This window comes from Triturus cristatus, chromosome 6 (assembly GCF_964204655.1).
Source record: "Triturus cristatus chromosome 6, aTriCri1.1, whole genome shotgun sequence".
In the NCBI taxonomy this organism is placed as follows: Eukaryota; Metazoa; Chordata; class Amphibia; order Caudata; family Salamandridae; genus Triturus; species Triturus cristatus.
Window position 1 is genome coordinate 1,784,186,132 of NC_140589.1, and position 16,309 is coordinate 1,784,202,440.

Genomic DNA, 16,309 nt, shown 5'->3' on the forward strand with positions numbered 1-16,309 from the left:
AAATGAATGTGTCTGTCTTTCAACGTAACTGGTGCTCATATAAAGCGGTCTGATACCTTTGGGTCAAGTTCGAGCTATATGAAACTCCGGAAAAAAATAAACAAATCTCTGATCCATTTTGGTAAAGTCTTGCACTCCGCCACGTGATGAAACGTCACCTCAATGGTATCAAATAAAAACTGTGGCAGTTGGGTTAGAGAAGCACATATTCCAGATGCAAAACTCCCATTTCATCTTTTACTTCTTCAAATGATTGTCTCTGCTTGTGGACCTCTCTAGGGTAGTCTGGCAACAACATCATATGCAATGGCTAAAATTCCATCTGCCTCTTTAACCTTGTTACTTTCAAAATATCCCCATCTCTGTAGTTTGTGATGAGGGGGACCAGCTGGCCCCTGGTGGTGGTCTTTGCACCATCGGTGAGCATGTTCAGTAAGGAAGCATGTGCATTCATCAATTGTATTTTGATTTTAGAGTTGTCTTATTGGTTACCAAGCCCTCAAAACGGTTACAGACGAAGAAATTGTTAGAATCGGCAGCAATGTTAACCTAACCTAGTGCGCAAGTGTTAATCCACGGTTCCAGTGTCCATATCAAATGTCTAAAAAGCTGGAGGACTATTGTACACTGACTGAAATGTTTGAGTCTTTGTAGGCATCTTGGTAACTCTTTGTCTATCTGTTTTATTGTCATATGTATGTGTAGACAATGATGAATTTCCTTTTTAAGTAATGTGTAGCATCAAAATGATAACACATTAAAAAAGCATAAACTATTTTTGTATGAAAAAATAATAAAAAATACATATTTTTGGAATTAACACTGTTGTACGACACTGATATTGGGGTTGCGTTGTCCATGAGCCTCGGGAGGCCACACTAAAAAGTAATATAGCTCAGTTGAGAGGCTCCTTCTTCTAAATTTGACAGAAGATGGACCATAAATAGGGGCCTGTTATCTTCTTTGTGAACTAGACTAGGGATGAGGCCTCTCTGATGTGAAGGATAATAATGTACTTCCATTACGCAGCTGTAATAATGTCATTCTGTGCATCTGGCAGAACAGTGGAGCAAGTGGGGCGATCCGCGGTCATCTATTGATCCCAGGCCGCGGGCGCTCAAAGCTCGCCTCTTGGAGGCACTAGGTAAGGCGCTCTTCCAAGCAAAGCTCAGGTCGGACTGCCCACAGGACGCTAGCCACCCGGCCCTTTCCTTTAGCAGAGCACTACTGAGTAACCAGCTCTTGGCCAGCTGTTCCCTGCTACTTGGGCTGGTTACAGGGCAGCCCTGAGGAATGCACTCAATCTGCTGCCCGCTCAGTCACCACTCGTATTTCACTATGAAAACAAGCAACAGTGCCTCCCTCAAGGAATGAATTTAGGGGGTCGGCTGAACTCCCCCACAACCAGTTGAGCAGGTTTTAGCCACACACCTTCGCTTGTGAAATGTTGAGGCAGTTATGAGACGGACACGTCGAGGCCTGCTTCCAGCCCTGTGAGCAGATCCGAGCATCAGTCGCCTGATGGCCCACGGGCTTCCACAAGCTTTGGCTACTGCGCTTGTTCTCCTCTGTTATGTAAGAAAGTTACACTTAGGCTTCACTGCGTCCTGTGACGTAAACTGCGCTGGTAATGCCACACCCGGCGGTGCAGTAGTTTGTGGGGCGTGGAATTACCGCGGAATATCTTCCCCTCAGGATTGGGGCTGCTGTGATTTCAGAGAATGATTCTCCTGTGCAGGAATAATTTGATGCCCTTGCCCCTGAGGATAACCTGACATTTCGGGTACAAGTGAAGCCTGCGAGCATGTAAAGAAAGAAGAAACATTAGCAAAGTAGAACTGAGATCGCCAATCCACCACACATTACAATTCGGGTGCAGATATTCTAAAGCGAAAATCATCATGTGCAGATTGCTGCATGCAAATGAATGGTTCATAGCCGAGAGCCTCCTTTGGGATTGATATGGGTGTGTTGATGGGTGTAGTTTCAAATTAAAGATGGAGCTGTTGACTGGTTAGAGTGTGTGGTGTTATATAGGGCTGGCACAATCCTTACTGGTGTTCTTGGCCAGCTGAGATTGTTGCACTCCTCGGTAAAGGGAGCAGTGGTCCACTTTCCCTCTCAATATCTAAGGCACCCTAGCGGTGGCCTCCCGGAGAGGGCCCTGGCACTTAGACTTTTACAAATTAAGCACTGCTCCCTGGGTCTAACCACAAGTCAGGTAGACACAAAAGCAATAGAATTGTGACTTAGGACACAAATAACCTCGCCCTAAGAAACGTAAATGATGTGGAGCTAGTAGTTGAGTCAGTGTAAATATTTAAGGCAACAATACTAATGGAAAGCAATAAACAATTAAACGATCAGCGATTCTCCACGCTAACTAGTTACGCGACCCCCAGCGAACACAACAGTGAAGTATTATTGTGCCACAATGTTTGTTTATGAAAACGAACACTAAATATCAAAAATCTATGAACAATTGTTTGCAATTTATATGTTGTTTTTAAATTGAGTGTAGGTTGTATGAGATGTGTGACTGTAGACATGACTGGAATAGTATGATTGAATCTCTTTATTATTGAAATGATTATTAATAAAATACATTTTGTAATTTTTGAAGATCAGTAGGTTTTTTGGCTCTTTTTCCCAATGAATTCCTTGTTTTTCATTGATCGTTTAATTGTTTATTGCTTTACATTAGTATTGTTGCCTTAAATATTTACCCTGAGCTAGTGGTTGCTAAAGGTCGGCTCCAAAGTGAAGCTCACCCACAGCAGCACTTTACTGAGCCTTATATTTGAGTCTTGCGTGGCACTGTCCGCAGACACTCCTATAAGCCTGGGGAGTAGCAAGAGGCGGACCTGCCCTGCCCTGCATGGCGTTCTACCCCTCCGGGTCTAATGGCACCCATGGCAAAACCCTCTCACTCCTCGATAAACACGCCCCTCCTGCCACTGTACAGCTGTGTAACTTGTCATCCCTCCTGATGGTGTCATGACGAACACCGGTGAAAGCTGTGCTCTAACTTGACGTTGAATACTTTCTGTGAATTGTGTGCACATCTCTAGGCTAGAGACTGTCCGGCACATGCATCAAGCATTTTCGCAGAATCGGGCCATTTATGGCCGGTAAAATGCCATTTCCGATGCATCAAACCCAAAACTCATTCGCAATATAGGTAATCGCAAATCTTGCGATTATCTAAATTGCGAATGCTTTTAGGGAATCGCAAATTGTGATTCCCTATAAGGGATGCATCAAAGCCTTTCCTAAATGCGACTTCGCATTTAGGAAACGCTAATTACCATCAACTGCAAGTTGATTGTAATTTGCAAATACTTTGAAAAATGCACAAAAGTGCATTTTTCAAAGTGCCATATGGCGGGCATATGTGTGCGCCACATGATCATGCATGCCAAATTTGGGGGTGCAGCAGGGTGGCCTTTAAGGCCCCCTAGCACCCTTCAAATTGCAAATGCAATTTGCGAGTACCTATTTGGTACTCGCAAATTGCGAATGGCTTCCCATTCATTCCTATGGGCCTCTAGGCCCATAGGAATGAATGGGAAGGCATTCCGTAATTGCGAATCGCTATTTGGGATTCGCAATTAAGGAATGTGTAGGAATCGCAAATATTTTTGCAAAACCTACATGCATAGGCAATTGCGATTCCTTAATAGCGATTCCTTAATAATCGCTATTAAGGAATCGGAATTGCCTAGCTTAATGCATGTGCCCGTGTGTTCTTTGTCGCAGCTGAGTGGAGACAGTGTTGTAGCAGTGCAGTACAACGCATGTGCTGTTATTGGAACACTGGAGGCCCCCTTATGACTAAGCCTACGAGATGCCAGTCGTCAGTGTCACACACTTCATTGCCAGCTGAATACACGTCACCTGGCACGGACTCCATTGTCTTGAAATAGTACAAAAACCAACTGCGTCATTTTAGATCCAATAATACACAATATCTCGTTGGAACCGAGCTTCTTTAAATGTTGTTTTTGAAAAACATGCTTTTATTGAAGCCGTAAGTATATTTTTTGCTATTGGTTTTGCTGTTAAGGCACTACACCTGCATTTAATGAATTTAATTGTATATTCATCAACCGGCTTGTAGTTCCAATTGTCTTATCAGCCAGTGTAATCAAGTAGGCTGCATGGAGTAGTGGTAAATAATCTACAATTGCTTTTATAGGGTCTTGACCAGTGTTTTGAAGTCTGAAGGAATGAGCACCAGGCACATTATAGTTTAATTTAAAGATGCCTCTCTGTTGAGTCTCCTTCAAAGCTTCAGTGGCTCACAATGGACAAATGGACGCAGTTCAAAGCATTATGCTACATGCATAAAGCCAGGTCGAGCACTGGTCCGTGGTACCTACACGAACTGGTGTTACCTTACCAGGGTACTCGCTCCCTGCAGTAGAGCAACTGGTACCTCTGTACGGATCCCAGAGTCAAGCTGGCCCACATGGGCGGCCGCTCCTTCCCACCTTGCCCAAGTCCCTGAGAAGCTGCCCCTCACTGACCATCTTTCGCAAAAATCTGAAAACCTGGATCTTCTAATCTTGTCTTATTCTGCTAGTCCCCAACCATGTTGCTAAAGCGCTTGGAAACACTGTTGGGTAGCTATGCGCTATACAAGACTTTATACTAATAATAATTGTTATCCTGAATAAGGTTTATCGATTCTGATATTGAAAAAGAGATCATAGACGGGCTAATACAATTGACATAGCTTAAGTATAAAATGTTATTACTAATATGTGCGATAACATGTTGTTTACTGTTGATGTGTGTCGATTGTTGTTTTCTTGCACATCTTTCCTGCCTTCAAAGTGTTCTGTTTTCTCTTTGTACTTTTGTATATAGCTTATACTGCTTTCCTTAAAACAAAAAAGTTATTTTCACACATACTGGAAGACCAACTTAGGTATGCATTTGTCTTCCAGTATGCATCAAACAAGGTATATGTTTCTGCATGCCTCACACCTAGCAAAAAAAATAATTGTTTATAAAAGCAACCTATACTTTTTTTACTGAGAATATTGTCCTTGAGAATTTTTGCAGAATTTCAATCAATTAAAGGGATTTGTATAGCGCTACTTTTCACCCGTGAGGGTGTCCAGGCGCTGCAAAGTTACTGGACTCTAGCATATACTATTCTTAGTGTCTCATTTCAAGTCACTCGTAAATTGGTGGTGGAGATACTAGGGGGTGGAGATAAATATACCCGCCGGTATTTGCACCACAGTTACCAGCTATTATAAGTTTCTGGCCCTGTAACTGGGGAAACATGCAGCTCTCTCAATTACTAGACCTAAACCCTCATGCAATTCCATGATTCCTGGCCTTTTACCACGCACATTTTGCATTTATTTTCAGTAGATGGAATATGTGCCTGGTAATGGAATGGGTTTTACCTTGTATGCTGCCACACCTGATTAAACTCGTAATTCAATAGGGGAACTATCTTACACAGGAATATCATGGTGCCCTGCATGTAAGCGGGCCTGAGTGTGAAAATCTGAGCCAAGTTGAGGAATAAGTTGGAGTTGGTGGACAATAATTAGGGGTGAAACAATTTTCTGTAACCATTAAGGTAACCACCAAAAGGCCATGAGCGCTCTCAAATCAGGGCATTTACTGGAGCTCAACACTAATCTAGATATAATTAATTGGATCTATAGGTTTTGAAGTAGAAAAAGTACTATTTACCCATAATTTAAGATTCTCATCCCCATATTTGTTAGATCGATTGATCCAGCTCATTGCAACCTTTAGGATTTGTGAAGTGCCCACACCACTGTACAGCCTAACCGCTGTAGGAAGAGAGATGCCCTGAATAGCCGAGTCTATGGCCTTGTCCCATAGCAGGCACCAATCTCCCAAGCACCAAGAGCCATGGAAAGGACAAGTGGGAAGAGGAAAGGGCGGCAATGACAACTTCATGAAACACTTCCATGAACCACCATGCTTGCTTTTCTTTCTCAAATCAAACTGGTTGGTGAAGGACTGGCTGATCCATGGTGATTTCTTTCCAACATGTTGCTCCATTGACGGAACGTTCCAAACCTATTGTTATGGTATTTTGAGACAAGCAGGAGACTATTGATAATTTTCAAAATGGGTCTTACAGTGTGGTTCTGCACTGTTTAGAGCTGTATCATTGTTTTGTGCAGAAGATGTGTGGAGCTGTTATAACTAGGCCTAAACAACTTTTTGGGGGATTTCATATTTGGAAATACTTGGTTAAAGATTGAATACCAGAATATTGTTTACAGAAATATTGCCTGACATAAATATTGTGTCTTAAATCTCATTAAAAAAATATCATCCCATTGGGTGTGATTTTCTATTAACTTTAAAGGTGTGATATTTTTGTAGATGAGATTTAGGGTGCACTTTTTATGAGTCCCTACATTTTAGATGCCTCAATGGGCAATGGAGATTTTCCCTAATTTAAGAGAGATGTGCACACATCCATGTTGTTTTTAGCTTTAGGCGGTCCTATAAAAATGTATTTCGGTCATAGAATGGCTGCCATAAATTGAGGATGCTAGATTCAGAGAGATCCTCATTGATTATCTGATAGGTACCAAGTATTTCCAAATATGAAATCCGAAAAAGCTAAAAAAGTGTAAAACGCTACCGTTTAAAGAGCTAGGAAAATATGGCCATGTTACTGCTACTAGGGTTTAGGTAAACACCCAAAATATCGAATCCAAAATATCTACTGCCCAGAATATCGAAGTTAAAATATAGAGTGGACAGAATATCGACTCTACAAAATATAGATAGGTCAGAATATCCAAATTGGGGTACAAAATATCGATTACCAAAATATAGACCTTAAAAATATAGATTACCAAAATATAGACCTTAAAAATATCGAATACCATAATATCGAATTGTAAAATATAGATTACCATAATATCGAATTTTTTTTTGTGTTATGTATGGTAGTATATGTGTTAAAATGATGTATTATTGTTGTAATGTATGTTTAATTTATTTAAACAAATGAATGTTATGTAATTTAATTATTGCGTAATTTAATTCCGTAGCGGGTTGTGGGTTTATAGGGGAATAGGGTGGGAAGTAATTTAATTATGGTTAATTAAATGTTAATTATATTTATATGTTTTGATAATTAATTAATTAATAATTAATTATTAATTGGTAATTTATTTTTATTAATTGGTAATTAATTGGTAATTAATTTATATTAATTGATAATTATGTTAATTGTATTTGTTATTAATAGGAGCGGGTTGTGGGTTTGTAGGGGAATAGGGTGGGAAGTAATTTAATTATGGTTAATTAAATGTTAATTATATTTATATGTTTTGATAATTAATTAATTGATAATTAATTATTAATTGGTAATTTATTTTTATTCATTGGTAATTAATTTATATTAATTGATTAATTGATAATTATGTTAATTGTATTTGTTATTAATAGGAGCGGGTTGTGGGTTTGTAGGGGAATTGGGTGGGAAGTAAATTAATTGTAATAAAGTAAATAATTATTTATTTATGTGTGTTGATAATTAATTTTTAATTGGTAATTAATTATTATTAATTGGTATTAAATTTTTATCAATTGATAATTAATATTTTTAAATGGTAATTAATTGTTATTTTTAAAATTAAATTAAATTAAAATTATTTTTAATTAACTTTTTATCAGTATTGATAATTAATGTCATTTTATATTTAATTTAAATCATTACTTTCCCTACTTTTGCACTCTCTGGAGTGGGAATAGTAATTTTTACCTCTACGCTATCCAACGCTTTCCCTACTGTTGCACTCTCTGGAGTGGGAAAAGTAATGTTTACCCCTACGCTATCCAACGTTTTCCCTACTGTTGCACTCACTGGAGTGGGAATAGTAATTTTTACCTCTACGCTATCCAACGCTTTCCCTACTGTTGCAATCTCTGGAGTGGGAATAGTAATTTTTACCCCTACGCTATCTAACGTTTTCCCTACTGTTGCACTCACTGGAGTGGGAATAGTAATTTTTACCCCTACGCTATCCAACGCTTTCCCTACTGTTGCACTCTCTGGAGTGGGAATAGTAATTTTTACCCCTACGCTATCCAACGTTTTCCCTACTGTTGCACTCACTGGAGTGGGAATAGTAATTTTTACCCCTACGCTATCCAACGCTTTCCCTACTGTTGCACTCTCTGGAGTGGGAATAGTAATTTTTACCCCTACGCTATCCAACGTTTTCCCTACTGTTGCACTCACTGGAGTGGGAATAGTAATTTTTACCCCTACGCTATCCAACGCTTTCCCTACTGTTGCACTCACTGGAGTGGGAATAGTAATTTTTACGCTCTCAGTATCCAACAAAATCTCGACTTTTTTAAAATTACTTATATTATGTTTACATTTTAAGCTATTTTATATTATATTATATATGTTTTATTTAATTATTTTTAATATTTAATTAATTTTATATTATTTTTAATACATTTAAAAAATTCGATATTTTGGCTAACTATATTTTGACAGTCTATATTTTGGAATCGATATTTTAGTACTTACCTGTTTGTAGATAGGGAGTCGATATTCTGTCCCTCGATATTTTAGTGTCGATTTTTTGTATAGTCGATATTTTGTCCCTCGATATTTAGTCACTGAACCTAGGGTTTATGCTCACGAGTTGCCAAATGCAGACAGTCCTCTACCTAAGACATCTGCCTGGTTCTACAAACAGTGCTTAATTTGAGTCGGTGGTTTCCAGTGCCCAGCACCTGCATTTAATTGTCAACACCGGCACTTATAACATTCTGCCACATGGCTGCGCTATTTGTCTAATTTAGAGAGAAGGTAACAGCAGTTGCTTTTTCATTCAATGTACATTAAACATTGACTAATACCTGCCTCCAAAGTCACTCTTATAGCTTTGGGGGCTTAGAATAGTCAGAACTGCCACACATGTAATAGTGTGATGGTGTGTAATTAAGCAGTTACTGTAATTGGCAGATCTGAGGGCGTCAATGGGTGGTGCAAGTGGAAGTGGCCTCCTGACGAGGGCGCTGATGGTTATAATTTTACAAATTAAGCAGTTTACAAATGTGGTCTCATACTTAAGTTTAAATAATTGACGTACACTGAAATCTGCAGAAGAACGTCTGCTAGAAGTGCCTGAAATTAAATATTAAACTAGTGAAGCCAGAAGGTTCTCTGTCGTCATTACCAACAGCCAGAACAAAATACCTAATCTGTTTGCGTGCAATGGCCTCTCAGTCCACCTTGCTGGGGGAGCTAAAACAATTAATTTTTCAAATAAATTTGAATTAACAAAATGTAACCAGCACTAGTTTGAGAGGCGGATTGATCAGGTTGTCCTGGTGCTGGTATGTTTTTAAAATCAACATTTCTAGATTGCAGATATTGGGCTGCTGTATGTGCAATTTTGCACTGAGATTTTCACTTACTGGCAACTTGCAAACACAAAATTTCCATAGATTGACCCGTATAAAAATTATATTTTTTAACTGTTAAAAATTGTACTAGCTGTGTAATATTTATGCTGTCGTTACTGCTACCATCAGCAATATCAAGGCTTGAATAATTAGCCGAATGGCACAGAGCAGTAATTTATAGCCTGTGGTCTGTGGACCGCGAATCCTTCTCAAGGCGTCTGCGACTGCTTAGAAAATTAGATAATATAACAGGATAATAAAGTGCATGCAAATAAAGAAGGAAAAGGTAAAATGTAAAATTTGAAAGCGTTCTGTAAATGGGAAGGAATTTGAAATTGGAGGCTAAAAGTTAGTATCCTGAGATTGATTCGTGGGAGTGGTGCGAGTGCATCAAATAGAATAAAGTACAGGCGTTGAGTGGGCTCAATTGAATTTAGAAAAGCTCCAACCTTCCCATTAAAATTAAAATTTTGATTTATAACAATGTTGTTTGGGAATTAAATCAAATATTTCACCATATATGTATTTGTTTAATGAATGCTTGTTTCTGTATCTTTTGTGTATTGTTTTACAGTTCAAATCATCAAACATTCTAAGGCCGGGATCCCGGCTTCCGTAAATGGCTCAGTGGGTGTCCCTGGATTCCAGTAATGATTCAGTGGGGGCCCATTGTTCCAAGGATAATTAAGTGGGGGTCCTTAGAAGTCAAAGGTTAAGACACACTGGCATAGAGCAACTGTGGTGCAGTGCAACTGTCCCACAAAATGCACATTTACCTGCCAGTGTACAAAAAAGTGCACATGTTGACACAACATTCACTGCAATAGTTTTGCACTATGTAATCTGGACCTGGCCACTGCTTTATGTAATTCACACTAAAGCTAGGCAGTTGCATACTTAGTTTGTAGCGACCGACTCAGCTCATCAAAGGGACATTGTTTTGCCTTTGGATGTAAATATTTGAGCCTGGGTGTTGTGTAAATCTAGTAGTGTGCCCAGATCCTTTCTTTGGCTCACTAAATGAAACAAATGACATGTGATGTAACTCCGGGTGATGTCACAGGAGTACCATCACCAGGAGTTCCTTGCACGCCTCCCTAGGAAAGTTGTACTGTTGCTTGTGGGAGGTAGGATTCTGGAAACATGTGAATGACTTTCACTTCCTCTCACAAAAAGTTAACTGAGGCTCTGCCCATTAATATCACATTTTAATGTGCAGTGTCTTCACTAGCTGGCACATGCATCAACAATGCCATTTGCGATTCCTTATTAGCGGAAAATAAGGATTCACTAATAAGGAATAGCAAAAGGCTATGCATGTAGAAATCGCTTACAAAATAGCGATTTCTAAACATTCCTTAATTGCGACTCGCAAATTGCGAGTCGCAATTAAGGAATAACTCCCCATTTATTCCTATGGGCCTAGAGACCCATAGGAATGAATGGGAAGACTTTCTCAATTTGCGATTCTCAATTAGAGAATCACAAATTGCTCATGCAATTTCAAGGGTGCCAGGGTGTCAAAAGGACTCCCTGTTGCACCCCTGAAATCTGCATATGAGTACATCTTGCACACACACATGCCCCAAGGGCATGTGTGTGTGTAAAATGGAACTTTGACAAATGCACTTTAGTGCATTTTTCAAAGTTTTTGCAAATTACCATGAAGTTCAACTTCATGGTAATTTCCTCCCCCTATTAGCGAAATCGCCAATATTTTTACTTTAATGCATTGCATTTAAGGAATCTCAATTTGAGATTCCTTAAATGCAATCGCAATTTAAGTAATCGCAATTTAGAGATTACTTGAATTGCAATTTTTGCATTTGGGATGATGCATCCCAAATGCAAAAATACCGGTCTCAAATTGGCAGATTCTGAGAATCTGCCCGTTTGCGACCGGTTTTTGCTTTTATGCATGTGGGCCTAGATGTCGTCCAGTCTAGGCTGATGGTTTGCGTTGATTATCCATAGTTACTATGTTCTCCGTGGCCGCTTGTCTAACATAGAAATTGGTTAATGGGCGAGAGTTTGTTTATTTATAGCCCAAGTGAGCAATCATAAGTTTTTAATATATATTGGGTAATTGCATACATTTTTATTGCATACTTTATATGTTAAACAAAGAGATTGAACTTGTATTGTAATGTATATCCTTGTCTCTTCTTTGTTGCAGTATTTACAGGAACAGATCATGCACTCTTAAGGGTTCTGTCCCTTGTCTTGCCTGTTCTGGTGCTGTGGTACTCTGAACTCGTAAGTACCTATTTTTACCTTCTTGTGCATTCCACCTAAGAGCCTGCCTTTAGCCTTTGCTTTGTATTACATATTTTATGCTAAGATGTTGCCACCTGCCTACTAAAAGCAATGACTTCTAGAACACGTGGTTGCTAACACAGCTGCATGAAAACAAGTGTAAAAGGACAATAAGTCATTTCTTGTATTTCCTCCCTGCAAATGTGAATCGGAGTCGGGAGCTAGTATTGCACGAAGGTGGTGGGGCACAAAGTGCTTCCGACCAAGTTCATAAATGGAAGTCAGGAATTTGCTCCTCTCTGCCCTAGGTTTGGAGACTTGTGCTTTTCCAATAGTATTAACGTACATATCATTTATGTATGAGGAATCTCTTCCTAGTGTAACTCCCCGCATATTGAGATGTAACACAAAAGTGCATGAATTCTTCTTACATCTTTTGTTTCACTGCAGAAAAATGATCTTATCTACTGAGAAAGTCTCTAAACCCCGCCATTTATTATGGAGGTGTTCTTTCCCCATCATCATCCTACAAATGCACTTTGCTGTTGCACATGGAATGTTCCGCCAATCCAGAGTCTATCAGTTGGAATTTGGAGTATATGGCTACAAAGTGAACATTTTGTTGACTTATATTGAAAGTAGGTGTGCAAAATCACCTTTGAATTGTGGTTATTCACTGTGGATATTGTCCAAGGAGACTATTTGATCTCCAGGCCCAAGTGTATCTTGGCGTTTTCTTGACCAATGTTCATGTGACCAGTGTATTTTGTTGTGATGTCATCTGATATGTGACAATCACAAATTGTCCCTTGATAAAATGAATGTGTATGTTGCTTTTTTGTTATAATATGAGTAAAAACTGTCATAACTGAGGGACTTTCTTTTACTACTGCTTGCATCTTCAATATATCATGGTTATAATGAACTTCCTTGTGACCAGATGTATTGAGACAAAGAACTACCAACCTGACCACTACAAAGAATGACCAGATAAGAACAAGAACCATTTAGGAAAAATAAATGGGTCTTTGTGGTCAAACGGGAGAGTATTCTAAGAAAGCACCAACCAACTCTTGCTCTCACGAACCACAAAATCAAATTAGATGCCCAAGTGTTTATATTGGTGTGTACCAAGTAACAATGATTTTCATCAGTTTTAGACCACAGCCAGACACTGCTTTGTCAATCAAGCACATTAGTTTAAACCAAATTTATTTCTGCACTAGAAGCCTCAGTAACATGGTCGCAGATATTAAGCTTTGGAAACTATCTGACCACATCTGTTTATCAAGAGTAAGGACCCTAACCAGAATAACTCCTAGACTTTTGACCTTTTCTGGGTGTCAGCTGTTGGTGGCCAAATATTGTGGGTCCATGTTGAGGCCTGACGTCTCACTAGCATAACCTTCATTTTATCAGAAATCAATTTAAAAAATGTGTTCTATTTTGCTCAGACATTGCCAACATGGCCTCCTACAGTTCCTGACTTCTGGTCCACGGTAATCACAAACCGTTTATCATCAGAGCAGGAAACTGCTGGGAAATCAAGGGATCTGATACCTCCCAGGGATTGGACATTATGTTTGAAGATTACTAGTAAAAAAGGATCTCTGAGGAACCTCCCAAGTATTTCCTTATATTGCTAATGGAAACGGGTGGAATCACCCTCTTGGTCTAGTCTGTCAGACAAACATCAAACTACTTCAAGTCTCTATCATTGAGGCCTGTTGCTGTTAGACGGTTTACCAAAATGTTATGCTCCTACATGTTAAATGCTACTAGCAGACTCCAGGACTCCAATAGTACCCTTCAAATCTAGAGTTGTCCTTTCATTTGTCTATAACCAAGGCTAACAAGGTCTGAGAGCAAGCATGGTTCATTTCAAAACTGTTTTCTGACATGTACAGATTGCATTGTTTATTAATTGTCCTGCTTGGATATCCCCAGCAGTTCCCAATTTGAGACATCTTGGTGAACTTATATGAAACAAGTGTTTATTAACTCCTTTGATGGTTCAGAGTGGCTTTTCACTTCCCTCTTGGCATTATTTTAGACGGTTCTCTCTTTCGGTCTCAGTCTGCAGCCCTTTGATAGTTGGGTCATACGAGTGCTCATTTTGCCAAGGCAAAGTTGCACAACACTCTATGGGAAGTTTATTCAGACAGACATTGTGTCACCAGAGTTGCAGACATACCCTGCTGCGAGATGAATTGATGCTGACCAGCAACAGGCATGGACCAGGGAGGAAATAGCCATGCTGGGCCCACATGTCAGTATCTGGCCCCAACTAGTGGTTTAAGCCGTGCCAGGTTCCATGAATTAACAGGGCAAACTAGCTTCAAAACCAGTAGAATTTCAGCTCAAGCTTGGAGGCCTGTGGAAGAAGGACCGCTGCATTTCTGGTGTTCCTGACCTGCAGCAAACCTGGGGAAACTGGATATTCTATTGAAGTTTCTTATTGGCAAAGGTTCATCTCCTAGAATTCAGACAGTATTGAAGCACACAGAGAGAATTCCAAGCACACATAGAAAGAAATAGCTGGGAATATATTAGTACTTTTTCCTGGTGCCTGGCAGACTTGTATTTGTGTGCAAGCTTCGACCTTGAAATTATAATTTCCGACGTGACCTAAATTTAACACGAGATTTACATTTGAGATTAGCCCTGCTTCATGAAACAAGTGATCCCCCTGAGTTAAGCTACATCAGTACCCGATCGTCGGCCACTGCCCTGGGAGTGGCAAAAGTAGGACTACTGAGACATTGGAAAATGGACAAAGTCTCACTGTTTAATGACTGACTGGACCACATGTTTGCCAGTATGCTGATTGTTAGATGGTTTTATGGAATAGGGGGTATCTCTGCTCCATTGTATGTTTCTGTATGTTTCCTTCTTTTTTTCATTATTTTCATCCCTTAATTTTCTTTATTGTTATAAATATGTCTGCACTGATTTCCGTCGTGAATAAATAGAGTATTATCAGTTAGCTTTGATAGGACTTGTTGAACCTGGCATCCTTGCTGTAGTTTCCTCCTAACTTTTTGCCTTCAGACCTTCTGTTTGTTCACTTCGTTTTTTTCCAGCTTTAGGATTCTGGACACTTAGCCACTGCTAACCATTGCTAAAGTGCTTGTTCTGTCTCCTTAAAATATGGTGGAATTGGCTTATCCCAAATTGGAATATTAATGTATTTGTAAGTCCCTAGTAAAGTGGCACAGGGCCTGTAAATTAAATGCTACTTGTGGGTCTGCAGCCCTGATTGTGCCAACTACTTAAGTAGCACTTTAAACATGTCTCAGGCCTGCCACTGCCACCTGTGCATGCAGTTTTAAACTCCCATTTCTGGTGTTTTGACCTGGCACAATAAACCTTTTGCCAGCCCCAAACCTTATTTGTTAAGTTACTTCTAGGGTAGGCACTGAACAGCCCAGAGGGCAGGGTGCGATGTATTTCAAAAGTAGGACACGTAATTTTAAGTTTTACATGTCCTGGTAGTGAAAAACTCTTCAATTCATGTTTCTCTATTGCAAGGCCTGCATCTACTATAGGATAACATGGTTAACCTATTACATTTAATAAGCTGTAAATTCCTAATGGGAACGGGTATTTGATTCATGTTTGGTATCTTTGGAATTGTGATGAAAAATCCTAACTTATGGTGACGCATGATTTTAAATTATGATTATAAAGTGGCACTTTTAGAAAGTTGGCATTTTCCTGTCCTAGTCATTTAGTGCCTGCAGCAGTCTGTCTCTGGGTCACATGACTGGATGTAGTCAACAGTTGGGCTTTGTGTATTTCTCCTAGACAGCCACACACAATAGGGAGCTTAGGTAGCCTGTATGGACCATCACTGAAAGGATGGAAGGGAGGAGCTGGGCACGGCCCCACTCACACTTCAATAGGCTGTGTACTTCCTCCACACAAAGGACTGCATACACTCTGTAGTTAGCCTGAAGCCAGGGCAAGGGAGACCAGGAAAATGTGCACTTCAAAGGCAAACCTCTAGAAGCTTCTCCCACTTCAAAGGCAGAACTGGGTACAAATATTGAACCTCACACAGCAGCTCTTCAGTAAACTTTTTGATCTTCTGCCAGGAAGAAGGACTGTTGTGCTCCTGAAAGGACTGCTGCTCTGCTGGACTGCTGCTCTGAAGGATTGCTGCCCTTCTGTGCTGGCCTGTTTCCTGTTGCCCTCTTGCCTGGTTGAGAAGGACTGGACTTGCATCTGCTGAACCCAGGACACACGATTGACTTCAAGGTCTAGTTGGCTGGCCTCCTGACTTAAGCATCAGGAACAGATGGATCCAATAACCTTGACTGCAGCATCTGGACACTGCCATCTGTGAGTCAACCCTAGCAGGGGGTGCCACCCCAGTCCTGGACCCCTGGAAGTGGGCCTAAATTGTTTTGCCAGTCGCTTTGGTTTCAGTGGAACTGACACCAAGTCCTCTGTTGCTGGGCGCCATTCTGAGCACACCCTCTGCGTGGGTCTCATCTGTCTCAAAGATCGGCAGTGCAATGCAACTTGCCAGACTCCGATCGCAGCTTCGCAGCTCCTCGGAACCAACGCATCGTCCGACTGGGTGATGCATCCTTGAAGTCGA

At 40.1% G+C, this 16,309-nt stretch overlaps 1 protein-coding gene across 5 annotated transcripts in view; it reads left to right on the forward strand.

Annotated features, from left to right (window-relative positions):
* PTK2B (protein tyrosine kinase 2 beta) overlaps positions 1–16,309 on the forward strand; it is a 509,984-nt gene that overhangs the window by 231,943 nt on the left and 261,732 nt on the right. For all 5 annotated transcript variants that reach the window (XM_085613103.1, XM_085613101.1, XM_085613104.1 and 2 more), the window contains exon 3: positions 11,624–11,703. The gene's annotated coding sequence lies outside the window, so the exon portion shown is untranslated. The remainder of the gene's footprint in view (positions 1–11,623; positions 11,704–16,309) is intronic.